This window comes from Struthio camelus, chromosome 18, assembly GCF_040807025.1.
Source record: "Struthio camelus isolate bStrCam1 chromosome 18, bStrCam1.hap1, whole genome shotgun sequence".
Classification (NCBI taxonomy): domain Eukaryota; kingdom Metazoa; phylum Chordata; class Aves; order Struthioniformes; family Struthionidae; genus Struthio; species Struthio camelus.
This window is the reverse complement of record NC_090959.1, coordinates 13,784,634-13,811,975: the sequence shown is the minus strand read 5'-3', so window position 1 is coordinate 13,811,975 and position 27,342 is coordinate 13,784,634. Positions and strand designations below refer to the sequence as shown.

The following is a 27,342-nucleotide window of genomic DNA, read 5'->3' as shown; positions in this document are numbered from 1 at the left end:
GAACAGGAATACTTAAATATTTGAAGGATCAGGCTCCATTTTAACAGTCCATTATACCATTCTCTCCTTGCATCAGCAAAAATCTACACACAAAATTACATTAACAAAGTGTTAAACATAAGGAAATCCAACGATATGGGCATGAAAAATTGAGGCATTACCAAATAGTAATAATGTCCATACTAACATCAGTTCCAAACTGAAACCAGAAAATCTGCAAATATCAATGATCAACCTACAGAAAAGAACAAGGCTGGTAATGGAAAATATTTTTCCTTCCAAAAACTACTTAATTAGTGAGGATTGCTTATTTGTTAAAATATCATTTTTCTATGGATGCTTACAAACTGTCTACATTTGCTATTACTATTTCCTGAGATTACTGAAATTATGTCCCTTACTTCACATATTTATCCTCATTTGCAAAATTCAATTATCCACATTATTTCAAAGAGGATACGTTCTTAAGTCAGCCCCTTCCTCTATTTACAACCATCTACAGTAAAATAATTATGTGAATAGAGCAAGCAACTAGAAAGTCAGGTAGCGTCATTGGATATATCTATTTATTTGCCCTTGCTTAAAGAGAGGTGGACCTCAAAGGAGACAGGAACACCATCACCAAATCTTGGTCTTTGAGGATTTATTGAGACTTTCAGTATATTTTTAGATGTCACAACTTTGGGGTACACAGAGCTGGAGATGCCTATTGACTTCACCAGGTGTTGGTTTAGGCCAAGGCAGTCTTAAAAGGTCTTAGAGAGACTTGGCTTACCAATGTCCAGATTCGTCTGAAGCAAAGATTGCACGCGTTCCCTTGCTTCTTTTCTTTATCTGTTTTGTTTACATGCAATATATATTATTCCAATATATTTTAACTGTGGTATTTACAAGGTATAAAGGCATCAATAAAGCAGAATTCAGACAGAAAATTATAAAGCCTCATCGCTTTCTTATGGTGAGAGGCATGAAGAGAATGCAGAAATGCTAGTATCTGCCACCTGATGCAGCAGGGGAAATCTGTCCCCAGCCTCCAGGCTTTGCTTTCTCTGTCACCGGGCTCTCTCAGATGTCGGGGAAGGGGGGGGAATATCTCAGGCTTCAAACTGTTCACCACTGAATACACAAAAAATAGATAAAAATTGTTGCTGGAGATACACAAAAGGCTAAAGTCTTCATGAATGGTGAGCAGAGTTGACTTAGCAAAAGGAGGCTCTCAAACCTATGCCAAAGCATACACTGACAACTGAGCATTGCCATGTAAATTCCATTGTCCATCAGCCTCCTGATGGCTATACCAAACCTAAATGTGTCTGTGTCCGTGAGTTTATACTGTTACAGCAGCTGCGCTAAGGCACAGGACTGCTACAGTTCTGTTACACTGTATGTATACCTGTATCGTTTGAACCAAGCGGGGGGGGGGGGGGGGGAGCAGTTGAAAAAACCAAGCGCACTCAGCTAGTTTACAAAACTCTCATTCATTCGCTGATGATGGAACTAAGATGTAGCTCATTTTATGAAAAGTGTTATTAAACTGTGAAAGCGTTAAAAGCTACAAAACAAGAAGAAAACTCCTGAAGACTCTCAGACCTTTCAACAGACTCTTTTTTGTCTTTCCGAAATATGATATGACACAAGAAAAAGGATATTCCAACCATACTGCACAAACCTACCAAACTGGCATGATTTTCTTCTGATGCAGTACTGATTAGGAGAGCATCCTTTGAAGGAGTGCAGTAAAACATTATCTGTTCTCATTCTTTTTTATTTAAGTAACATAACGCTGCTGATGTGTCTTTCAAGTGGACTGTTTCTTCTTGGAACTGGTTGTGTTAGCTTCCATCTTGTAAAAATCTGTGAACTTTGGCTTCACTAGACTATTCCCATCGGAAGGATAAGCACACGCAAAATCTGACTCCTAAGTTGTTCATGAACGCTTTGCTTGGGACAATCTGAAAGGGAGACACTGTCCCCTTTTTGTAGTAAAGTTAAAGCTCACTTTTGAGGAACCTACAGTCTCGAGAACAAATAAATGCAAAGTTGAAATAACTATATGCATGGCCATAGTGCCTATAACGTGACACACACTATTTGAAGATTCAAGATATTCAAAAGAGGACCTTAAAGGACTCTGCTGCATGTCAAGCAGAGATGTCTTCCAAAAATGCAAGGCAACATGAATGTAGAAATGGCTGAAGGAGATATAAGATGACTTACTGTCTTGATCCTGCACTATTTAAATTAATGGGATTAGATTGTGAGCATTTCACACTTGCAGATCAAGTGAAAATTCACTGATACTCCTTCTGTGTCTAAATATAACACCTCAAATTATGTTGCAAATTTTTTTCAGTCTAAAGTATGTGCAAAGACACTGACACATATCTAGTTTAAGGATTTTACAAAAAGAAGAGGGAGCTTGCTTTGGTAGTAAGAAACAATAATCTGTTGTTTTACTTCTCAAATCAGAAGGATCTCACATGAAGAGACAGCAGGATAATTGGAAGTGAATAACATTTTAATTGCATATTTCTAAGGAATATGTATATTGTAAAGTTGCACATACCCATAACCCTTTTCATTCTATTTGATAACTTTATTTAATGGCTTTTTAGCCCTGTTGGTCTAACACTCTAATGAAAATGGTCAGATCTCTTAGCGTTCTTTTCGGAAAGAGGAATTCCATTGCAACTGATTCCTCCCTTCTCCCTCCACAGTTTGGCCTCAAAAACAATTGTCTGGTGTCTGAGATTGAGGAAAGGTTTGTAACAATAACCTGATCCTGTAAATAAACATTTACTCTATTCAGCTGAGTGGTCCCACTGAAGTACATAATTTATTTGGACTTTGCTCCTCCTAACTAGGACAACCATATTAGCTTAATTTGTAAATGGTTAGAAAAATTTAGATATAAAATAGAACTAGAACATCAATGACAGTAAAAGTGAGAGAGAACTAGTTGAAAAGTACATGGTCCCTTACTTCTCCCGAGCCTGTACACAAAAACGTCTGTCCTTTGAAGACTTGCATGTAACATTTATAGGATTTCAAGAAAAATACCATCTTTTTCTTGTTTTAATATATTTACTTTATATTTGACTGACCGTTGCATATAGCCATTTTAATGTATTTTCCTTATCCAAGGTTAGTCTCCCTTATTGTGTGGGTACAGGTAGGAGGCAAGGGAATACTATTGTAGAATTCACAAACACAGGCTGGAAAACATAGATGCAACAGTTGTTTTTTGACTCACTTATTGTTTTCTTAACTGACTGGATTTTGATACTGTTGAAAAAACACTTTTCAGACATACTTGGGGATGCACCTTTCCTTCCTCTCCCCTCCCCGCTAAGTGGGTAAAACTCTGCTTACCATTCTGGCATTGTGTCAGTTAAACTTTCAAGTGATCAGAGTTAGGCTCTGCATTCATCAGTTACTCGGTTTTTATGGGTGATTGTGAGATCAAGATCAGGATGTCCACCTTGCAACACACATACCTTCCAATCCTCTAGGTTTACAAATACCCTTACTCCTACTGCCACATTTGCTGGCAAGTGGATGGTACCAAGTACTTTAGATGCCCCAGCCTGCAGAAAAGAAATCGTTATTTATTAGCGTTCACATGGGACAGTTGTACAATTACTTACGGGATCATGCTGTCCACAGTTACATGACCTCATCAACTTTTGGCTGTGAAAGTGGGGGTGGAGTTGTGACAAAACCAATGTGCTCATTTGGAAGGGAAGATACAGACTACATCACGCTTGAGCATCCCTTAGCAACCAGATTCAAATGGCATTGCAGCTTTGGAGGAGGCTGTCAGCCCTCCCTGCTGCTGGAATAGCCTGTATTTCAGTTCCCGCGACAGCTGAGGAGAGACAGCAGAGGAGACAAAATCTGGAGCTCAAACTAAAAGTGATAGGTGTGATCCTAACTATACAATTTCTTTTGTTTCTGTTTATAGGCTGGAAAGAGCTTATTTTCAGCAAGTCTTTTTTAATCAAACGATACAGGGCTCAGTTAATCTAGGGAACATATGAAACAAATGGTCCTTATAGCAACACCTTTATCTCTGATTTAGTCTAGATTCTTTTAACTTGAAAACCTAAACTGTAAACTTTGTAACATCCCTTTCAGTGATCTCAGGATGCTTCTCTAAGGAGGTAGCTTTCTGTATGTGCCAAAACTGAAAAATCCTCTCTGATTTAAAGCCATCAAGTTTGGGGGGGGGGGGGGCATCAGCGTATAACAAACTATGTATCACTTCACTGCAAATCTGAAAACGTAGTTGCAACCATGTGTCTGAGTTCTCTCTACTATCTGGTAGAGACACCCGTGAGACTTCCAGCCATAAGAGTTTGGGTCAGAACGGCTAATCATGTCAAAATGAAGTCTCAAAGGGAAGGTTGTTTAATCTTTTCTCACTGAGCGTCCACAAGCCTATACTACCCCACAGCTGAACACAGTGTTGCAGGATAAGGCACGTACTTTTTGTTGCTTTTTGTTGTTTTTTAAGCTATACACTCTTCCCTACTCTGTGATTCATTTGAAATATATTATCTTTTTTAAGAAATTAAGGCTCTAGATTTTTTTTTCTGCTAAGGTTTTCAAGAGATTTAAAGTACCAGGAAAAAATAAATGATGAACAAAGTTATATTAGAAAGGTGCAGAAGAAGTTCCACCTGTGCATTTTAATCCGTTGAGGATCAAAGTTTTATATAGAAATAAGAAATAATTGTGATTTTCTTAGAGAGGCCTACATTACTCAGTGCATTGTTTTGTTGCCCTACAAATTCACAGTGCTATGGTTGAGCAGTGCTAACAGACTTCCTTTAAAATCAAGGACTATTTCTGACATGGATTGACTCTTTCAGTTAAAGGGCACTTTTTAATACTGCACACCGTATATTTTTGTGTATCAATACTTCTCTATTTTGAAGTCCCTTAAAATTTTTAGCATTAGAAATAAAGAGCTGAGAGACCTCATTCAGTACCATAGAAGTGACTGGTAGTTGAGTATCAGACCTATTAATCTCAATGCATTTAATCCCCAGTAAACTTAGTTTTTCAGCTAGTCATACGTGAGGATTAGTTAAGGCTCTGATTTAGACTTGGATGCATTTTTTCATTTGCTTTAAACACTAGAACAGCTCCTGGGGCCTCGTGCAATGAATCAAGTCTGCTGCTTACGCTTCCTTAGATGGAGGCATCCTCCACAACTTTTCGTCCTGCGAAATCCTTTGGACTCTTAAACTTGGTGATAAAAAGGGAGACAGTTTCAAAGTCTCCAAATTACCCTTTGACCTGCTGAACAAGGAACCCTTGAGTAATCTCAAACCCATTTAAAGGAGAAACAAACAAATTAAAGCCAAACAATAATCTAAAAAGGAAAAACAAAGCAAATAGATTGGAATTGGAGCAAGAATCCAACATGGGTTTTTTTTTCAGTTGTCTCCTTTGCAGTCAACAGAACAAAACTGTATTAAAAAAAGTATTAAAAGGTAAACAAAGGTGGAAATTAAACCACTGTCAGTCAAACCCAGGGAGGGCAATCCAGGATCATCAAGCAGAATGACAGGTTTGTCTATCCTATGGAAAAGAGCTAGCCTATCTGAACGCAATAAACTCAGAATCGTCAAGGAGAAATTAATGCACCCCTAATATATTCAATAAAGAACATACAGAAAACACTTAAGTACCGATACTCCAAAACAAACAGAATGAAAAGGAGATACTTTCCTCTCTGGCAAAGACGAAGAATTTTTCCATACAGAAATTCTAAACTTGAGGGGGACTTTTGTTTTGTTTTTAAATAAAAACAAGCCCAAAGTCTACTAATAGAATTAACCAAGATCTTCCTTTAAACCAAAGGAAAGAAATATCGTGCCTCTCTCCCTTTATTTCTCAGCTTTTCCTCAGAAACATTAGAAGAGACTTCAAGGAAATTACAGGACTACAGAGATAAAATATTGAATAGCAGCTTTTCACCTACTAGCTTTTCTTATGTTCTTACGGTTTTTTTCATTACATTTTCCTCACTATTCACACATTCTGCACTGTACTTTATTAAAAAAAAAAAAAAACCCTCTTAAGTAACCAAAGCCCAAGGACATCCTAGCACTCCACCTAACACAGATGGAACGCTGATTACAAAAAAAAATCTCTTTCTCAGACGTAGTTTCAATGTTTGTCAATGTTTGCTCCACACTTGCCCCCCACCGCAAGCTTTCTCAGGAAGAATTATTTTATTTTAATTGTTGTGCTTATGTCACAAAATCCACAGAGGCACAAGTAAAGGGTGTGTCTTCTAAACATCGGGTTATGGTTAGCTCCTGCGAAGAAGCAAGAAATGCCCAAGTCTGTCTTCTCCTAATGTGGAGGTGAGTAGGAACCGGGGAGACTCCTGACTTCCCCTCTGCAGCACAGCAGCCGGCATGAGCGATCTGTGCCGAGCACAGCCCTGGCACGGGCAGTGTTTCCCACCAGAGCGGGGGGAGCCGCGAGGCAGACTGTAACTCAGGCACGAGCTGGTTCCCAGCCTGCTCCCGCAGCAGCACAATAAGTTATCCCTCTGCACTAATATTATTTCTTACTGACACTGCAGTCTCATTCTATGGAGCATAATAGGAAGGGGAATAAGAGGATTTTTAAAATAGTTCTTGTTAAGTTGCCGCACAGGTTTTAATGTGCTGTAAACATTCCTCTCCTCCTTTTACATTTTTCAAAATAGAACTACATTCAGGCTTTCACACTCAGAAACCCCACATTTCAGTGTTAGCAAACCACAATACTCTCAATACCAGGAGCCATTATTAAAGATGATTTGCGAGGAAAACAGAAATGCGATTTTGCTCTTCCTTCTTTGCATTGCTGAAAGCCTGAGTGCGTTCTCTTTCAAAAAGGATATTTTCTCCCATCTTCCTCTTTACACAGAAAAATGCTAAGCCCAGAACCTAAAATTACACGCATACACAATTATAGAATAGGGGTCTTTTGTCCCCTATTTTTCCTGGAAGACTCTGGCTGTCTGGAAAACTAACAGCATCATTACTTCTTAAGCGCCTTGATGTTAAATTAGAGTGCCCCACGTACCCTAGGGCAGTTGCAGAATTTAGACCCTTTTCCAGTGTTCCAAGTAAGTCTTTCGGGTGCTTTTTTGTCTTACATTTTAGAAATGTGCATAAATCAGCTGATTGTCTCAAAGCTTTTAGGTGTGGAATGAAAGATTTCCCTTGTTGCTCTATCTCAAACAACAGCCAGGAAACGCATCCCTTGCCAGGCACGTGCGTATAGGCACAAATCAGGAACCAGGGCCCTGCACCCAACTCCAGCCCCGGGCACCATCAGAACCTGGGGCCCAATACAAGGATTTTGTCTCTATCACACTAAAAACAGCAGAGGTGAAGGATTATCCCCTCTCATGGACACAGCCCGGGGTGTCCCTTCAGCCTCCCTTTCCCTCTACTGAAATGTGGTGCCTAAATTAAATCTGTTCATACGCTCACAGAAGTCAACAAAAATGCCAACAGAAAAGAGGTGAGCTCTGGCGTTAAACAGTGGAATAGGATTCAAGAGACTTGATCCAACACAGATCATTCGATCCAGCACAGCCACCGATCTGTGCATGACCTTGGACAAGTCATTTCCCCTTTTTGTGCCTCTTTTTCCAACTCTGTTTTATCTGCCTTTCTCATATAGGTTGTAAGTTGTTTACTTCCCATGTGTCTGCACAGTATCGAGAACCATGGGGCTCAGATCTCATTTGTGGCCTTTAAAGCCTTTCTGCAACACATTTCATAATAAAATAATTATTTTAAAGGGAAGTGATTTTAATAGACTGTCTTCTTTTTATTAACATCTATTTAACTCAGACATTCTCAAGAACATTACAGGAAAAAATGAGCTCTGTTAAAAATTTAACTCTGTTTTGCTTAAATGAAAACGCTGAGAAAGCTGCTAGTATTCTTTTGAGCCCCTCTCCCACAGGGCCTCCAGCAAAACCAAGGAAAGCTCAAATCAGCATGCTTGTTACATTCAAAGTACCAGACAAAGATACTTTTTATTTTGAAATTAAAAAAAAAAAAAAAGCCTGCATACTTTTCAACCTTTCTCCATACACTATAAAGTACCAAATAGGGCAGAAACCCAGTGGTGTGTTCTTTTGCAGGTCACCTCCAGGTTTGCTTTATGCTCTTTGGTATTACAATAACGAATTTGTTTTTCCATTGCTCTGTGCGTGCTCGCTTGTCTGACTAGGAGTGACCTATTCGCTTCTGAAGTAATCGGCTTTTTACAGCTTAGTCTGCACTATGTAAACAGAGAGCAAGTTTCACAGCTGAGCCCCCGGTCCTCAGCGGCGAGGAGCACATTCCACCCCCTCGGACTCGCATGAGCCGGGACGGTGCTGCGCGCTTGCTAGGTGTCAGCCCTGAGTTACTGAGCTTCCTGCAAGCCCCGCGTGAAGGAACTCTGCAATGCCGCGTGTGGCCATCACCCCTCCGCTTGCTGCCTGGGATCACGGTTAGGTTAGTAGAAGGCCTTTGGATGAAAATTCACCCTGCTCTCATAAAGGCCACGGAGCCAGGATTTGGGTCAGGAACGTGGTAAGGGCAGGGAATCCAATGGCATTTACCCTGCTGTCACCACCACTACTGCCTCCACCTTGCAGCGCTCTGGTAAAGCCACCCGGGTGCTCCTCTGCCAGCCCAGAAACAAGACTACTGACCGTTAACTGTGCCAGAGCTGGGGAGCAACGGGGAGCAGGCACGCAGGGGGCACAGTGCTCCTCTCCTTCCTGCTCTCTCCACTGCAGCCTATTTGCAACAAGGCTCAGTCCCTCCTAGCACAGGAAAGCCGCAGACTGAAAGCAGGGCCCTCTTGCATGGCTGAATGTCACACCCTGTACATAAAATATACATCCATATGTTTATTCTGAAAAATTCTTCCTAAGAATTAGTGTTACTAAGGATATATTGACTCCATACACAGGAATTAAGGAAGATTTTGTCCAAGGAACTACTTCCAGAGGAAGTGCTAGGCAGCCACATTATTTGTTTTGTTTAAAGTGATTTCAGTCCCAGTAACGCCTCCTTATCAAAACTACACACGTGCAGATCATGCACAGTGCTGTGTGTTATGAGGCGCAGAGGAAGGCGTGGATTTAATTTCTTTATTATGAATACCGTAGTGCTGTAAGGAGAATCCTGGCCGACATGGTGAAATAAAGCCAAACTTCCACAGGGTATTTTGGGGCCTGAAGTTCCTGCGCTGCCTTTTAGAATTCAGTGTTAAATTCTGTATTCCTCATCCTCCGGTCTGCCTGGACCATCTCGTGAATGGACATGTGTATTATTACAGAGCTGAGCAAGTATCTCGCAACATTTCCCATCAATATTCATTTAAAAGAAAAATGGAGTTTAAGTTTCCTGTTTTTGCTTTCCTTGAGTGAGGGAACTGGTAAGTGAGTTTATAAATTCACAGTTCTGACAGCCAAAGGGACAAAGGCAATTGTGACACACTGCAAATATATCGCCATCAAAATGACAACATCATTTTATTTTGTGAAAATCATATTGACTATAAGCTTTATATTATATCCTCCATGGAGGATTAAAGCATTCATTTTGCTGGAGGGACCTAATAGCCAATGGAAGGACTATGGCCACAAAGCAGAAACCGAACAGCCACGATCTACTCCACTTTTACCACCTCCCAACTTCCAGCCCAGAAATAAGAATTAATTCTTCTCTACCCTAAAAGCTAGCTTGTAGGCAAAGAAATGGGGCTTGAAAGAAAAGTCTCCAGACTCTGAAAGAGCCTGGTACCAGCACACACAGGACAAGTTAAAGAGGAAAGAAAGCAGGAAGAGCTGATGAACCCAGAGCTACTGACTTATTCTAAGACACAGGAACTAAAAGATCAGCCTGTGCAGCGAAATACAGGTAAGAACGTTATTTTTCAGAGATCTGTGTATGCTTGGTACTGGTTAAGGGCAAAGTGATAAAGGCTAAGAAATTTCTTGTCTAAGCCTTGCTTCCCTGGGATTAAAAAAGGAATTCCCATTGCCACAGAGAGCTGAAACTGAGGCCTTATTACATTATGAAGAACGTGAAGCGCTGAAGTAGTGCTTTCGTATTTAAGAAAATGGACTACAGGATCTCACTGCCCAAAAGGGTATCATACATGAGGTCTCTTTATAGAAACATAAATGAGAAACCTATGACTAGAAGTAAGTGACTAGTAACTCAGGTAAGAGGTGGCGAAGCATACACGTTCACTGCTTGGATCCAAATTCAGCAAACTGGGGTGCATGCAGAGAGGAAGACAGGGTAAGATGTGATAGTAATAATCTACCACGACTTGACACCTCCTGCCTCAGTAGCAATTATGTAATTGTTATGGTTTCTTAATACCTAAGTAAGAAATCTTTTTACTGCATCAAAATCTCGTGTCTGGATAGACATATATTGTGAACGAATCATTAGCGACTAACTTAGAAGATCTGAGGTGAAGAGCACTTCATGGTGTAAGCCTGGACACATCCACAGCTGGCCACATCTGGACACATCAACAGCTACGGCACAGTTTTCTGGAGACAGTTCCTTATGCACATAACCCTAGGGTATACTGGCTGTGAGAAACTCTGGTTTTCCATTAGCATCTCTAAAGGGCTATGAAAAAAAAAGCAGTACAGGCTTAGCAAAGGAGCCTCTTAAATCATAAAGACCTTTGTCTGAGAAAACCCCAAAACAACAATAACATACATATAAACAAAACCAACAAAAACACACAAGCAAGTAACAAATACACAGAAAACAGCAAATAGGCTTAAATTCATCTCCTGGCCTGATGTTACTCTTACTAGGAGTCATGAGCCTGCCTCTGCTTTCTCCAGAAAGTCCGGCATCTTTGTGAGGGAGTATCCCTTCCCTAGATAATCTGAACCCCACTTCTGCCCCGCTGCTATGGCTTCTAAGGTTCTCTGTTTTGATCCTGTCCCAAACTGCTAACTAGCTTCTTTGCAAAGCGGTCATTGTCTTAAGACGTTCTATTGCTCAGTTATGGTCAATGATTCCCAGCTTTCTTACCTGCCCTCTTGGAGGTGCTCCTCTTCCTGGCAAGGATGTATGGCATTTTGCACACAGGCTTACATTTAATTCAGTACAGAGGTTACAGCACAGGACGAAGGATTCAGTGAAGGTTAAGGTGTTCTCAAAAACTATGTTCTCAAAACCACAATTGGACTCACATATGCTCCCAAACAATCATTCATTAGCAATTATAATGATCTTTAATTAAAAAAAATGTTGCTGTTCTTATAGATAAGGATCTGTAGAAATACTTGTATAGGTGCCATGAAAGTCTATTTTTCAAACTACATTTCAGGGAGGGAATATTTAACTACCTTACCTACATTACTTGAATGCCCCTCTATAGTGAACCTCTTTGAAGTTTTCTTATTAAAAAAGCTTTAAAAATTAAGCAGTTTGAATTATTTTTCTATGAACCATATAATCTTCTTAAGTAGTAAAAAGTTAACTTTAGCTCAGGTCATTCCACTTGGAAAAAAAATATATATATAAAAAAGCAGTAGGTTCCTCTGTCTTGCCCTACATTTTCTCTAAATGTAACAACTAACCCTTGATTGTTGCAATTTTTCATGGTAAAGCTTTCTGAATGTTTATAGCCAACAGATTCTGGCTTTTATACTGGAAAGTCTGTTATAAATGTCACTCTCAGTTATATCCTCAGTTATAACAAAGACATTAATACAGCTGATTCCTAAGAAACCTTATATTTTAGCAACTAGTTCAAGTCCTGGTACTGCATAACGGAAACATGTATAACATACAGCATAAGAAAATTATACCTTGGAGATGTCACATTTTTTAAACCAAAGATAAGCAACAGGCTAAATTCACACACTATTCTTAATATGAGTATCAGTTGTCTAAGTATAATGTTTTAATTTGAGAGAGCCACGATCGCCTAACTACATTCTGTAGTTGCGTGCAAGTTATTTTATAGAGCACAGTTACCAAATGTTTGGTAAGATGAATTAAAGAAATGATGTTGGGTTGTGGCTTGGATCCTACGGTCACACAAGACTAGAATTTAGGTTTGGATTCCACAGCTCCAAAATTGCTCTTGAGAGATCCCGTCTCTGTCCAAACCAGAACTAGAAAAAAAACCTCTTTTTCTGGTTTTTAATCCTACTCAAACTCAAATACTGCAAGCAGGTTAAGATCTATGAACAAACAGATCTGGCCCCTTGCCATGTGCCATATTAAGATGCCATATTTAGCCCCTCATTCCCTAATACTCCGGCATTTAACTTGTTTCCTCCAGCCCTCTCATCCATTTCCAGTAGACTACTAACCAACATGGCTTTGTCCTTTTTATTTCTGTCTTCCATTTCTGTCAGCTATTTTACAGACAATTAATGTTGCTATTCCATAGTGCTGGGAATAGTGACCGTTAGTTAACTTGCGCTCCCTCTACTGTCTGATTTGCTTTGCAGCAACACAGCAATATCGTGAAGAAACTTTGCAATTTCTTCTTAGCAGAAAGGTCTATTATTTACTATAATGTGAAAAGTTACTCTGCTACATTTCTGAAAATGCATGCTTAGAAAAGTAGACAAAATTAAGATCCCAAAAATATAAACCTTCAACTAGCATAACACGTATCCGGAACTCCATATATTGTAGACACATTGTCTTCATCTCCTGAGGTTGTCCAATGTGAAACAAGGCAGCCAAATGAAGTAACTATGGTAGCTAGAATAAAATATTTCGGCATTGTCAAGCAGGCACCACACCCATCAAAATCAGTGGAAGCAGTAAATATAAAGGTTCATTCCCTCCCCCCTAAAAGGTCATGTCCTTTAAATTTGGATTATTAGACCAGACAAATCCTCAAAAAAAGAATAGGAGAGCGAGTTCCACGTTCTGACCGGCAGATTTGCGCTATACTTAGACCCATGACTTCTGTCTGACACAGCCCCTTCCTCCTATTTGTCATGGGAAAAGCACCTTCATATTTTACATTGGCAGCGAGCATCTGTAAAGCAGGGAGAGGAAGAGGAACAGCAAAAGACTTGGTGACCCCTCTGTAATTCCTTTTCAAGGACAATATGGAAGTTTCTCACCGCTTTTTGCAAAAACAGATTTATGTGGTGAAGATAACTTCCAATTGCAATTAGAAGCTCCTATGAGGGAAGGACTCTGAAGCCTGGAAGACAGAATGAGCCTTGAGGTCAGCATTGCCTCTAGATCAGACTGTGAAGTCCCACAGCAGCTGGACTGCTGGCCTCTTGGAATACTTCACCTATGTTGTGATGGGCTTGCACTGTTGGTGACTAGCAAGCAGCACCCTCTCAGTACAGTGAGGAGTTTCAACTGAAAGTACCACCAAATACTTGTGCTTTTTTCAGATCTGATCTGACCACAAGGTCATTGTGAGTGTGCAGAGCCATGTGCACAAACACCCTCAGTCTGTTTGTCCAGGCTTCCAGATGAGGCAGCTACCTATGCAAAACGCATGCATTCTGTTGAACGCATCCTGAAGGTATCTGATTCGTTAGGCGTATGGCACAAAGACTGTCTTCCTATTTCCATGTGATGCCACCAGAAGGTGACATCGATAAAGATCACTGGCAGCGTGAAAAATACAAAAGAGGATGCTTTGTTTAAGTCATCAGTCAGCATCACTGTAAAAGTTCAGCTACTTTCCAGGGACAGAGAAGATAGCAACCGGAAACCACGCGAGCTGAATGCTAAGAGCTACAAACCAGCACTAACTCTAAGGACACATAACAATCGACAAGCACCACCATCTTGAACCTGGAGCAATCAAGTATTCTGCCCTCAGAACTAGGGGAGGAAAAAAAATGCTAATCATAGAAACAACTTCTCAGCTTTCCTAAAGGACCTCTCGTGTGGCTTGCGCGTAAAGCAAAGAGGTGATAGACTCGTATGAGAGTCCCTAAAGGGTGTACCAAAGGCTGCCAGTACGGAATAAAGAACATAAATGGATGTGACAGGTGAGCAACATCATCCAGCTGTGATTTCTAGCTATTCCTCATGGACAGTGGGCAAGGCAATGCTGAAGATAAGTTGTGATTTGCCTGCTGTGTGGCTCCTGATACTTCTGGTGAACTTGCCGTCTCTGGGAAGAAGCCTGTTGCAGAAAACTCTGTGTAAGAAGGCTAATCACCAGCTGAGCTTCCAGCTGATGACAGAGGGTAAGGGTTGTGGTTCTTCACTTTTGTTGAAAAGGATATTTTCGGGGATAAGACTATGGAGAAGAGTTATAGACAGCTAACTACCTAAACAATTCTCTCGAACTCTTAAGGGAATGAAGTATTTTGCCCTACTTGCTGGAGTGTTGTGTGTCCACAGTCTGGATGCTAAACCTTTCCTTCCCTTAGATGATTCAGCAGCAAGAGTATTTACTGTTATTTAATAATGGAGTGGTCTACAGACTTGACTGGTGCACAATTATGACTCAACAGAAAATATACTGGGTGGCAAGGCCATTTGGAGAGATGATTATGCCTCTGTTTAAAAAAAAAAAAAAGGAAATACGTTATTGCTTTTAAGAGACAAACACGCAAGAATAAAATGGATGAAGTGGAAGATACCCTTGTGCTATCTTTAGAAGCAACAATTTAGGTCAATTACTTTCAGAAATAATATTATTCCTGTAAATAATTAATAAGAGTACTAAAGACGAACTGAAAGGTTCACAATGGGTTCTGTCTGAATGCACATTAAAATAAATTATAATAAAAAATAAGCCTTTAAGTCATTGTTCATGTTGGCAAGTAACCTGTCTGAGCATAAAGGCCAATGGTATGATTGACTACCTTACCTATTTTACAACTATTACACTAAACAGTTATTTCAGAATTTATTTCCTTACCGAAGATTCCATAAATAGACTTTCTTATGGGGCTGAAAATAAACACACCTTAAGACATATTTCCTGTTTTGCTACTGTATTTAACTATACTTTAAGAATTGCATTTACTTTTCCTTAAACAAAGCTCAAAAAATTGAACTTTAAGAGTAGGGTGAAGATCACAGAAATCTATCTTGCTGTTTTTTAATGCACTGAAAATGTATAAAGAATACTCAGGAATCTTTATAAAAATCAAAACAGTGAGCACTTACATAGTAAGTGAGTAGTATTATGAGTATATTTAGCCCTTAGATATGCCTCCACACTGCTCAGAATGGAAAACTTCTGCAAGTAAAACTCAAACAATAATTAAATCAGAGTTCACTGATAAGTTGTGCTTGCTGCTTTCTAGTGTCTGCTTTTAGATATAAAAAGGACAATATTAATATCATCCTCCAGTCCTCTTATCTCCTTTAACATTGGATGTGGTGGGTCAAATTTGCAGTGCAAACTCATGCAAAAGTATGCTAACTGATTTTTGTAGTATTTAATATCAATCACCAACTGTCAGTGTTGATCAGCAGTTTTCATATTAACTATAGTTAGAATGACAAGTGCCCATCAAATCTAGCACTGTGAAGACTTTGAAATTAAAATGAGATCGTTTTTAAAGAAACTGTTATGCATTACCTCACTAAGGTTTCCAAAGTTTCTAGACAAGCAAATTAACCTTCCCACCACAGCTCACAATCATGCCCTTTTATTTTCAACATCCTTTGCCAGTTCATTCCATATGCCAGCTACACACCTTCTTAATCACATATTTTTCTTTTATGTGGGCTTTGCAACAACTTTATAACTTTGTCATTGTTACTTAATGAGAACACTGATGTTCTTCCTCCTGCTTTCTGTTAACTCTTCAAGCAAGTTACACTTTTCTTTTATAGATGGAGAATACAGCCTCTCTCTCCTGCAAAGAAAAAAGAAACAGTCTCCTCCAGCACTTATTTTAAGATGTGAGGCTTTTGTATTGCAAAACTGGTTAGTTCAGCAAGTCGATAACATTCTGAAAGAGAGCATTTCTGAAACAAATTGAAGAATCGTATTTCTTCAGAAATCAGTCATGGATTCTACTTTAACTTGATACATTTGAAGGTACTTAGGGTTTTGAGAACTAATTCAGCCCATTAAAATCCTTTGTTGCACATTTTTTCTGTAATACGTAACAGGACTTTTTCATACACAAATATTGTAAAGGAACCAGGTAGGTTGATTATAAGTTTATTGCTACTCAGGATGGCTGGGTTGGTGAAATCTGTTTAGGGAACAGCTTTCAAAAGCACCTAAAGATCAGATTTGAAAAGGTACCTTTGTATCTAAAGATGCAGGTAGACTTCTAAGGGGCTTCCAGGCGGATCTGTATGGTGCTCCATTTGCCATAGCTACCACAGTAATTGCAAAAGAATCCTATATGGTACTTAGCTGTGTTTTTAGGCAACTAAACACCTCTAAATACCTCATGTTATGTGACTGACTCGGAATCTACATTTTATTTTTAACAAATGACGTGAGTCAGGAACATAAGGCTACAGGCACACAAGTTGCTGCAAGAATATTTCTTTCCATATTCTCCGCTGCAGTGGAAATCAATTGAGTGTGGTTGCCTAAGTCACTGGCATGCTTTTTAGAGTTGTACTTCAGGCTTTCGAGCTCTTTGCCTAGATTCAAAGGAGGAAGACTGACCGTTTATGACAGTTTCTCCTTCTGCTTGTGTATTTCAAACAAGCACCCACAAATAGGTGCTTGGGAAGATGTTTAATTGGGAAGCTTACATCCTATACATGCACAATATTAATGCACAGCAAATGCTAATGTTGCATATTTAAGACATTTAAACAAAAAAACACTTCCCAGCAGGCATAGAAATTTTGTTTTTTCAAAGTACTATTACTTAGCATTCACTGATTGTAGTTAGTATTCTGTTGTTTATTCAGCTTTTCACTTCTTTTTTTATCTAGAACTAATACTTTAACTAGAAACCCTCTGAACAGTAAGCTTTGCATTCCTTCAGGTGATCCTCAATGGATCATTTCAAATCTTTTAACTAACGTAGTGTTAAACACATTTTGAGATGCATGTATATTTTTGCATTTTTCAGGGCAGGATTCTAGTGAAAGTTATATACATATGATTATATCTGAGCTTGAAATACAGATTCACCCACAACTGCAAGCACACAGAGTCCATCCAGAGGGGATTCAGTGTTCCCTCAGCCATCCAAGGAGCAGACACCAATGTTCACACCCAAGTTGGATGTGTGTACCTAATTCTACAGAAATCTGCTTTATCCACAAGAACTCTTCCGTTGTAGTTACAATCTCCTTCAGAAAGCTGTGAAAACGTTCTTTCTGTGGAGCTCATCGTGTTCAGAATAAAGAATCCACAACTAGTTACAGGACCTATAAGTGTTCACTGCAAATCAACAAACACCACGTATAAAATTAAGCCTTGCAATAGCCAGTCAAAATCCCACTAACTCTGCAGATTTATTTTCTTGCCAGTTGACTCTCTTGTGCAAAGCTGCTACCTTCTGCTTTCTTGCAAATTCATGGTTTTTCAGGGGGTTCTTGTTTCTGCTGCCTTCTCAGATTACAATTTCTTTTGTGTTAATTAAGCTGAAAAATTGAAAGAATGTCGCTGACTCTACAAAGAACACAAAACAGGCTTGCTTGAAAAGCTAAAAATAGATTGTTCTGTTCGGAAGACAGACTACTCAGTCTTCAAACTATTTGTACAATGTGAATTAATTGCAGATGGCCAATTCATTTATTTAGAGCTCTGTGACAGAAATGAAAGTGCTACTGCAACTGATCATGTGCATGAAGCTCTGTTCAGGTAGTTGGGTCTAGTCAAATAAGGAAGTAGCATATTTTTATTTCCTGGAAGTCCATTTGTCAAAAAGTTGTTTCATTTAATTCTCTTTCTCTCTCTCTCCAGCCTCCCAGTCTCTTCCCCAACTGTTAGAATGAGACATGAGACTGAGGTGCACAAACTAAAAGCTACAAGGGCCTGCTCACATTTATTTCTAGCATCCACAGCGCGTGTCATAAATCAATTACATTCTTGTGATTAAAAATAAGTTTTATAATGATATAATATTGCAACAAAACCCACCTAGGTTATTTAACTTAATTATAATTAACATATTTTTATAATTTAACATATTTTAACTTATTTGTAAATAACTCCTTTATGCCTCAGTATTTGCTTTAAATAATATTATAACATCTGTTTTCTGTTCTCCTTAAAAGCAAAAGAAAAGTTAATTTCAAAAAATAATGTTACTGATTTAATGAGAGAAAATTCAAAAAGATCTAAATGGAAGCTTGATAGTCCATCCTGGCTTTTTTTGTTAGATAAACGGGAGGTTTCCAAAAACACAGTCTGTGTGACTAGGATCTATGAACTGTAGCTGTGCGTTACAAATATCATTGAGCTAGATAAATTGTTTGGGATAGAAAGTGATCTGTACTAGAACTTTATAGCAGATCCTGAACAGCATGAGGCCTCCTTTCTGCTAGGAAACTAGAAACGTTGTCATATGGGATTCTAAATAATGCCAAGAAAAAGAAACTAAATAAGGGAGTCCCTTTTCTCCAACTCCAGTGTCTCCCCTTCACAATTTTACGACTTTACAGTCTCTAAATCATTTCTTGCAGTCCTGCTTTCTTGAAAGACCTGCAACAGCTGATCCCCACAGGGTCTGGGCAAACACAATTGTAAGAAAATCTCCGAGGAAGTTTCAGGGGGCATCTAGCATGCTGATAATATCACAGATATTACATTTTTCTGCCTTTTTTTCCCCCCCATAACAATATTGCTGTCTGCATTTCAAAGCCTTTGTATTACATCTTAAAGTCTTTAAATCAAGACTGGTGTTTTTCAAAGGCATAAGTCAAAAATACAGCTAGATGCAGAAATGAATTAAATTCTGCCTAAACAAATGATCACAATCTATTAAAATACCTCCTTTCCACTGTTTAAGCTCCTTCCGAAACACTTCATTCTCACAGATCTAAAAGAGGTGAACATCATCCTCTACCTGGTATTTCACGCTATATTCCTTTGCTGCAACTCCGTTTAAACTCTCAAAGTCACAGGAAACAATTTGTCTTCAAGCAGTACAAAACAGGCTACGCAGTTATGCGACAGCTGTAAATGTATCTTCCTTCTATTTTTATGGAACAGAAAGAATTTCAATAGAGCTACAAGCTTTCTAATAAGAAAGAAATCCTTTCCCAAGAAATGAAATATTATAGGATGTCTCTTAAAGATGAACTCTGTCCTGTATATTACAAAATGTTTTCATATATTTCCTGGAAAAGCAGGTGATCACCTGAGGTGAAGCAGAGGACAATAAAGCTGCCAAATAACAAAGGTCACCTGCCTTCAACTGCATCTATAAAAAAAGTTGAGATATCTAGTCAGTTCAATCCAGGCACGGATTTACTGAGGTTAAAGTGACGGCGGGGCTGCGGAGGGGTGGGGGGAAGGTGCTCCGTAACATTGGCATGGCACGTTCTGGCTCATATAATGAAGTTTTATACGTGCTCCCAGCCCTCACACTATTTACAGCCCAGCTGACTCACCCTGACAGGCTCCATAAAGTACTCAAATGTGTGTTTTTGTTGTCAACCCCAACATCGTACAATGAAGCCCTGATTCTGTAGCAGGGCAATGCAGGGAGCGCAGACAGCAGATGCTCGATGCTTCCCCAGGCAAAATAGCAGCTCTCGGGAGTTTGCTGTAAGGTTTACTTCTGCAAATGTACTTGCTGAGACGGAAATTCCGATTTTGGTTAAAAACTGAAATTCTCTGGCTATGCATGTAGTAGAGAAATCTGACGCTGTCTTTTAAGACATGCAGTAAGGAGAAGGGTATTGGGGAAGCACCATGAGACAGCAGCTGGCATTTAACAACCATATCCTACTAACAAAATTTGTTTCTTCTGTGAAATCAACTAGCATCATCAATAACCAGTTCTTTTAAAACAACTAGAAAATCTTAAACTACCCATTCACAGAGAGCGGCCCAATCACTTTAACTAAGTTTAAAAAAGCGAAGGACCATAGACCGAAAAACAACAAATATAAATAAAACAGTAGCGCTGAGAACACGGTCTCAGCTCAGCAGCAAGCTCCTTGGAGCAAAGAGAGCGCAGGCTGGGCACAAAGCGTGTTACTGGCACCGCGCAGCAGTTCCGGACCAGGCTCTGCCTTTCTTCTTCTCATATCTGTGCTCAAACCAGGCTTTCCATTTATTTGGTAAGGAGATGGCAGCCTGAAGTTAGCGTATGGTGGGTGGCAAGCACAACTAGTCGCTGCCGCCTTGCGAATGGGCCCAACGCCAGTGATCGACCTCAGAGGAGCAAACAAGGACGTAACTTCCACCCAGCTCAGCTCCAGAAAGAAACTGCAGCTCAGGGAGATTTCCTTGCTACCTGTTTATATTTTTGACACGTTTAAAGTACGTACAGGGAAAGCTGTAGTCTAAGAGGAGGGCAGGAAAAAAAAGGGAGCCTGTATAAGCACTTGAAAAGAAAAAGCAACAAAGCTCTTGATTTTTATTTTTCACTGTGGATTTTCTTTAGTTATAAACTGTGGCGTGGCACATTCCATGGGGATCATGTCCTTACACGAGCACATGCTACCTTCTCTCAAAAGAGAGACATCTTTGTTTTCTTAAACTATTTTTGTTAGACTTAGTTTTTGCTAGTTTTAAAAAGTTTTGCTTTGCTTGTAAGGTAAACACCAAAATCCTTGACAGAAGCACCACCACTGAGTGCCCACAGAGTACCCTGGTAGTCTTCATGAAGGTGACAAATATATTTATATGCTACTCAGTGATGTGAACCACGTCAGCCAAGGTTTTTCTAATTAAATAAAATGCTTTCAAAGCATTATCTATGAAAGATTTTTAAAACAACACTAGCACTTAGGAAATTCACACAGAATATTTACTTTTTCTAAGTATGTGAAAAATAAACTTGTATTGAACTAACACGAGTGTACAACACTCGGAAGGTTTTCTGGCCGAGGTAGACATCAGTACCATCTGGCATTCTCCGGCGAGTCTCCAGAAGCTTCCCAATGGGAAAGGGCTAGTCAGGCGAGCGTAGGGACAACAGCGGTCACATTTAGAGAGCTGGTTTCATTTACAGCACCTTGACCACCAAGGCACTGCCCCAAGTCCACACTCAGTGGCAGAATGTGCTGGACACTGGACCCTCTCCAAAAAGTAATCTATCTATCTATCAGACTTGCTCTCTCTGGACTTAGCGAGCCAGGAGGACAGCTCAAATATCTAAGGCACAACTCTAGTCTGTACTTCTGAGACACCAGCTGGCACCACTCTTCCCTACCAAGACCCTGAATGATCTTTTCATGTCAATTTAAATGTCCTTATTTGACACAGACAGACACCTCACGCTGCTCCCTCCCATGGAAATGTGAGCCTCCAACCTAAGAGCTTGTTCAGCTCCCTAAGAGCTCCTTGCTAGTTGTCTTCTTGTAGCTGCTCAAACTTATTGCACTCCAATGGGCATTTTTCTTTTGGAAGGAATATCGATATTTGCTTTTTATTTTACCTTCCAATTGTCTTCAGAGAGCAGCTTTGTCCATGACAAGAAAAATCAGAGTTCCTTTAAGAAAGGGGGAAAGCCAGGCAGACAAATGACATGAGCCAGCTCATTAGCCAGTGCAACAGGTGTGCCAGATAAAACCTCAATTTCCCAGATAGTTCCTGTTTTGCAAATAGCTTTGTAATGATGGTGGGGCATCTCTGCCCCTCAGTTTTCATTACATTTCACGAGTTCAGGCCATGTTTTCCAAAAGGGAATAATCCGGATCTCTGCATACCTGCTCCAAATAAGGCTTACACTACACATGAAAATGTTGTACAGGCTCCTATTGGCAGCATAATGAGAATAGCAGAACTGGGAAATTTCTGCAGCAGAACCAGAGCAGGGAGCAGGACTGTGATACAAACCAGGATGCGTATAAACTGTCAGGGACTGCAAACCCAAAAAGCGCAGCCTGACTGCCATAGCTGCACGTCAAAGGCAGGGTCCCCTGCTCAGTGCTTTTGAGGCCTGATATGATTTGCAGTACCTCAAGCACAACAGAAATGGAGTACCCCACACAGAGCTGAAGAACTGACACGAGCTTGGTATAACACAAATAACTAAAGCGCTGGTCTGTAGGAGGATTTCACTTCAGGTGCATGTGCTTTCTTAAAGAGCAGACTAAGGGGGGTTGAAATTTCAAGACGACACACAAAATGCAGGAAAATGAATAAGAAATACCATACCTCTACATGCAAACTGTACCTTCTCTCTAGCATTTTGACTAGGTGTTTCACAGCCCATTCTTCAATAATTTTTAAACCAGGAGGAGCACTATCACTCCAGTCAGCAACGGCACAAAGAACAGAAAAGTGACAGCCCAGCAGTCCTCCTCGGAGCCGATTTCTCTCTTCTCCCGTGCCTCACGCATTGGCTTACTGAAGCATCTCTGAGACTAATGAGTGAGAATGAAGTCAGAGAGTTTACACTAGTTCTTACCCATGTAACTGCCTCCATCCCAACAAAAACTTGTCCCCCTGGATGTAAGCAGAACTCAAGGAACAGTCCATCTTAAACCAAGACGACAGAAATCAGGTTCTGCAATTAAAAATAAAACTAAAAAGGAGAAATATCTTCTTAAAAGCAGACTGCAAGATTTCTTAAGTACACAAAATCCAGATATCCCACTGTTATTCAGGAGGGCTGAGGACTTGCAGCATTCATGCTTTCATAGGTCACTGTCTTGTTTTTATTTCACCACCAGCTTACATCAAAGCGGCGCTTTCATTTAGCTGAAAATCCAAACCATCAAATAAATATAACATGGTCAAACTAAAATAAATCCATCATTATGTAGATTTTTAAACAATTCCATATACTGTTATGTTTTGAAATGGTATAAGACACGTTTCTCCCCCTCTATAATTGAGAAACAGCCTTAACTGATTACTTCAAACTTTTCCCCAGACGGGACACATCTCCTTTGGCTCAACACTTCACATGAGAATTTTCAAGCCAAGAGGAGTTTGTTCCACAGACAAAATTGGAAACGAGAGATTAAAATCAGCCTAATGATAGGTACTTGGATATGCTTTTAACTGTGGATCCATGCCTGTATCTCTATAATTGTGGCAATATTTTTCCAAGCAGAGTATCGTGTTGTATGTAACATTGAAACTTCCTGGTCTCTACTACTTCTCTTCTGCTGCATGGTTACCATCTTATTTTTATAAGCATTCCATTCTGGGGCTGGCCCTTTAAGTTTGGCAGAGTCAAGCAGCTTCTGCTTTAAAGCAGCTATTTTGCAACTAGCTGCTGCTTGCTGCATCTTTCTTTTCCAGCCAGCAAGTACCTGTAATGTTTTCCTCTCCAGTTCCTGAGAAAATAGCACATTCTCACAGGTGCTGCACCTAAAACAGTGCACATGATGGAAATAATGAATAGTGACCTGGACCACGCACAGAGAGGAGCAAGGAATTGTCAGACCGGGTTTCATTTCGGTTTTCTTTTTTGGAAGGGCTGCAAAATGGCTAGCTTTAAACACGTTCATGAAAAATTCTAGATTCACATCACGCTCAGGCTGGCAGTTCTCTTGCCGGACTAGCCACGCTTGCGTCAAAGGCAAGTTTTCATTGCCACCCCAAATCAAATGGATAAACATCAGGGCTAACAGCGCCACGAGGCAATTCTGAACACTTGTTGGCTCAGAAATACTGGTCAGCAGGGCAATGACAGCAAAGCAAATGGGTTAAATATTTTAGGCAAAGTAACTACTGTATGATTTAATTTTACTTGGGCTGTGCTGTAGTGAGACTCTAGCCCTTTACAAATAGTAACTAACATTCTATTTTTTCCTTAAAAACTAACAAAAAAACCCCATATGAGTGAATTTAGAGCATCCAAAACTCCATGCAGCACCTAGAGGGGGAGGGTCTGTCCGTTCAGGGCTGCCAGGCAGGGAGGCTTTTTCATACAACTATTTGCCCACAGGACAAAGCAGCTACCTTGTCCTAGGGGAAGCCAGGGCTGCTTCCCTCCCGTTTTCCACAGCCTTTTAATTGCTGTAGCTATGTGTAACTCACTCCAAAGGGCACACGGCTGAATACTAACCAAGCGAGAAATTCAAGCGTGGCCACAGCCCCAGAGTCAACGTAGCCTCCTGATACCCTGAGAAGACCTCAGTACATTTTCAGCTGATTCTTACTCCAGATTAGACATCTGCATCAGGGCACTACATCATGGCTTTTTAACAGAAGTTACTAGATGCTCTGGCAGGCAGTAATTACATTACAAGAATTACAGAAATGATGGGCTGGTTGTCTAGTCACTGCACGGCCAGCCTGGAAAAGCTTGGATAAGGGTAAAGCATTCAGATTAGTAGGGGAGGAGCTCAGTGCAAACCCAAATACCACCAAAATAATATGTGTTAATAAATAATGCCTCTGAATCAGCACATTCACCACTGCAATGCTTATCCTCTGCTGGCTGGTTAACCAAACTACCGAAGGGTCAGGGATGGGTCTACAGTTTTATACTAGAAACAAATAGTTGCCATGGACTATTTATGCTAACCCTTGACTGAGTACAATATTTAGAACTGCCTTTTTCCCCATGTAAGATACATTATGTATGGGACCCTCTAGTTATTTGCTTTTCTAGAATCTCTCTCAGCATCACATCCTCAAGCCATGCTGTAACCCCAGTTCACACTTTTTGTTAGAAAATGCTAAATAGGTAGGAAAACCTCAAGACCGCTGGCAGAACAATACTACAGACCTGACAAAGAGAAGGGTTTGTTATTATTATTTATTTGTTTTTGAGAGACATGCATGTACCCCTGCATCTCAGGGGCTGGCACTAGTGGGACACAGGGTCAAATCGCACACTCCTTACTCAGGCAAAGTTCCCAGTAAAATACCTAGGAACTCTGCAAGCCTCTGTAAGGGCTGCAAGCGTACCTTGCAGGCTAACCAGAACTATAGCGTTCCAGATACTGGCATGCAAACAAACATGAAGCGTACCCAGCTTTGCTTATAAAATTCCCAAATTCAGCAACATATAGCTTTAAAAATTAGAGCAGGGTTTTCCCATATATGGGAAAGCTGACCTGCTGCTGTTGTGCCATCATCAGTGTACAGCTCCTCAGGCAAAAGCACTACTGCAGAATAGCAATCAGTGCCTTACAAATTCTGCCTGGCTCTTCTAAGTTCAGTAGAAAACATAGGTGCTCCCTATTTAATTGTTTGTGGTTACACAGCTTTGCAAGAAGCCTGTAGCTACTTTATTTCTGTGTTGGATTCACTTGCCAGCATGACTGAACCCATTACAAAAGAGCTAGCGAATTTTTCAAATCCGTCTGCCTGAAGTTGCATTTCTACTTTTATAATTCGTACCTAAATAAAGAAGGGCTGGCACTTAAGTCTGAGCATCTGCATCTTCCACTGGGCTTGTGTTTTACATTTGTGAAAACAGAGCCTGTCAATGCAAAAGTGCAGACCTTGGAGGCTAGGCAATCTCGAGTCAGCCAGGCTTGCAAGTTCCGGTCGAGATGGCTTGAGAGCGTTGGGCCAAGTTTTAGCTCACACACACGTTCACATATGATGTATGAAACCCTAAAAGTAGTTGTTTATAAACTGAGTGCTAACAGACTTCTCCCCTGGGCTGCATGAAAGCGCTTGAGTAACAATATGAATGTAGATCTCATGGCTGGAGTGCCCCTCAAGGAAGGATAATGAACTGTGCCTGCTCTTCCAGCTGATGGGCTGAACAGCTTGTGCGAGAGCGTGGAGTCCTGCTCTCTCACTAGCAGTATCCTGCAGCTGACCAGACCGCTTGCACTCTGCCCACGATTGTGTGGATAGTTGCTCTGTTCGAACCACTGGCACTAGCTGATGTCAGTGTTTCTGGAGAATATTCCATTATTTTAAATATATAGAAAGCTTGGAGAAATCAATACCATTTAATGAGACTGAGGAAGCCAGGCATTTTGAAGGCAGCCGGAGGATTTCCACTGTGATTTCACAAAGCTTCATATCAGTGAACAGTTTCTTTCATAGATTTGGTGAAACACATTACATTTAGTAATTCTGACTAAACCAAAAAGCCTATCTGCTTACAAAATTAAAATTAGTTGTAGCTATTATCAGCAGAAGTGCATATTTACAAACTGCTTTAAGAGAAAAAGCAGGATGAGTAGGACTGGGACTATACAGCTGCAGTTCTGGTTATGCCAAACAGCTACTCTGTCAATAATGCTGGGAGAAACTTCATTTCTTTGCAGGGGATGCCCTTTGATACTCTACAGGAGTCTGGGTTTTGGCAGCTATATGCTGCCTAAGGGAGAGATCTCCGAAAGGTGTGTTTTAAGATATCAGTGGTATGCACTAGATACCTGGCTCTGTATTTCTGACTGCAAGGGATTTGCAGGGGAAAAAAAAAGTTTTTCTGGATAAGTAGTATTAATCATTCTATAGTCTTGAATACATATTTTATTTTTCGCAGGTGTTAAAATCAAGCAAAGCAATCACATATGACTTTCAAGCTTCCAGACACACATTTTGTATTCTGAAGCTTTCGAAACTCTGAAGCAAACATTGTACAACACGATAGCTGGGGTTTTGGGGCCTGCCCTTTGGAAACCCACAGGCATCTCTCCGCTAACTAAATGATCTTTGTGTCAGGGCTTAGAGCTACAGCATCTAGTGAACATGAGAAAGTTTCTTCAAGACTCTGAAGAAATAAACTCGGGCTTTTTGTAGTGATAACAGATGAGGAGTAAAGAATACCACAATTAAAACTAGCTTATCAACGGGGACAATCAAGTAAGAACAGAATCAGCACAACCTGATGGAAGAAATTAAAATAGTAGGTTAGCACTCTCTCTTAGTTTTCTTATTAAGATAGAAACAAACTGTTTAGGCAACTCAAACATCCAAAAGCCTTGAATAACTCCAGGAAATGTTAATTTCATCAGTGGTTTTGTTGCAGTAAGTTTCTTTTTCCTTTCAGATTTTCTCAAGCCTTAACAATATTTCAAAGGAAACACTTCCCAAATATGCAAACAGCAAGTCAATACTCTTTTTTTTCCAAGCTTCCTTCTCCCTACATCTCTCACTCAAGAAGATATGTTAAAAATAAATTCAAATAAATAGAAAGGGACTGGAGTTCAGCAGGGTTAGTACTGCAAATAGTTACAGCTAACCAAAGATTATTGCTACGCGAGTTCAAATTTTTTTGTCCAGTGTGACTTCCTAATGACAATGTTGTAATTTAAATGTCTGCTTCTGCTGTTGCGCGCAGGAAAGTGAAGTGCAAAA

General features: G+C 40.1%; 1 protein-coding gene across 1 annotated transcript in view; it reads right to left on the bottom strand.

Moving 5' to 3' along the window:
* The window catches only part of GNAS (GNAS complex locus), a 175,739-nt gene that overhangs the window by 112,024 nt on the left and 36,373 nt on the right, over positions 1–27,342 (bottom strand). The window lies entirely within an intron of this gene.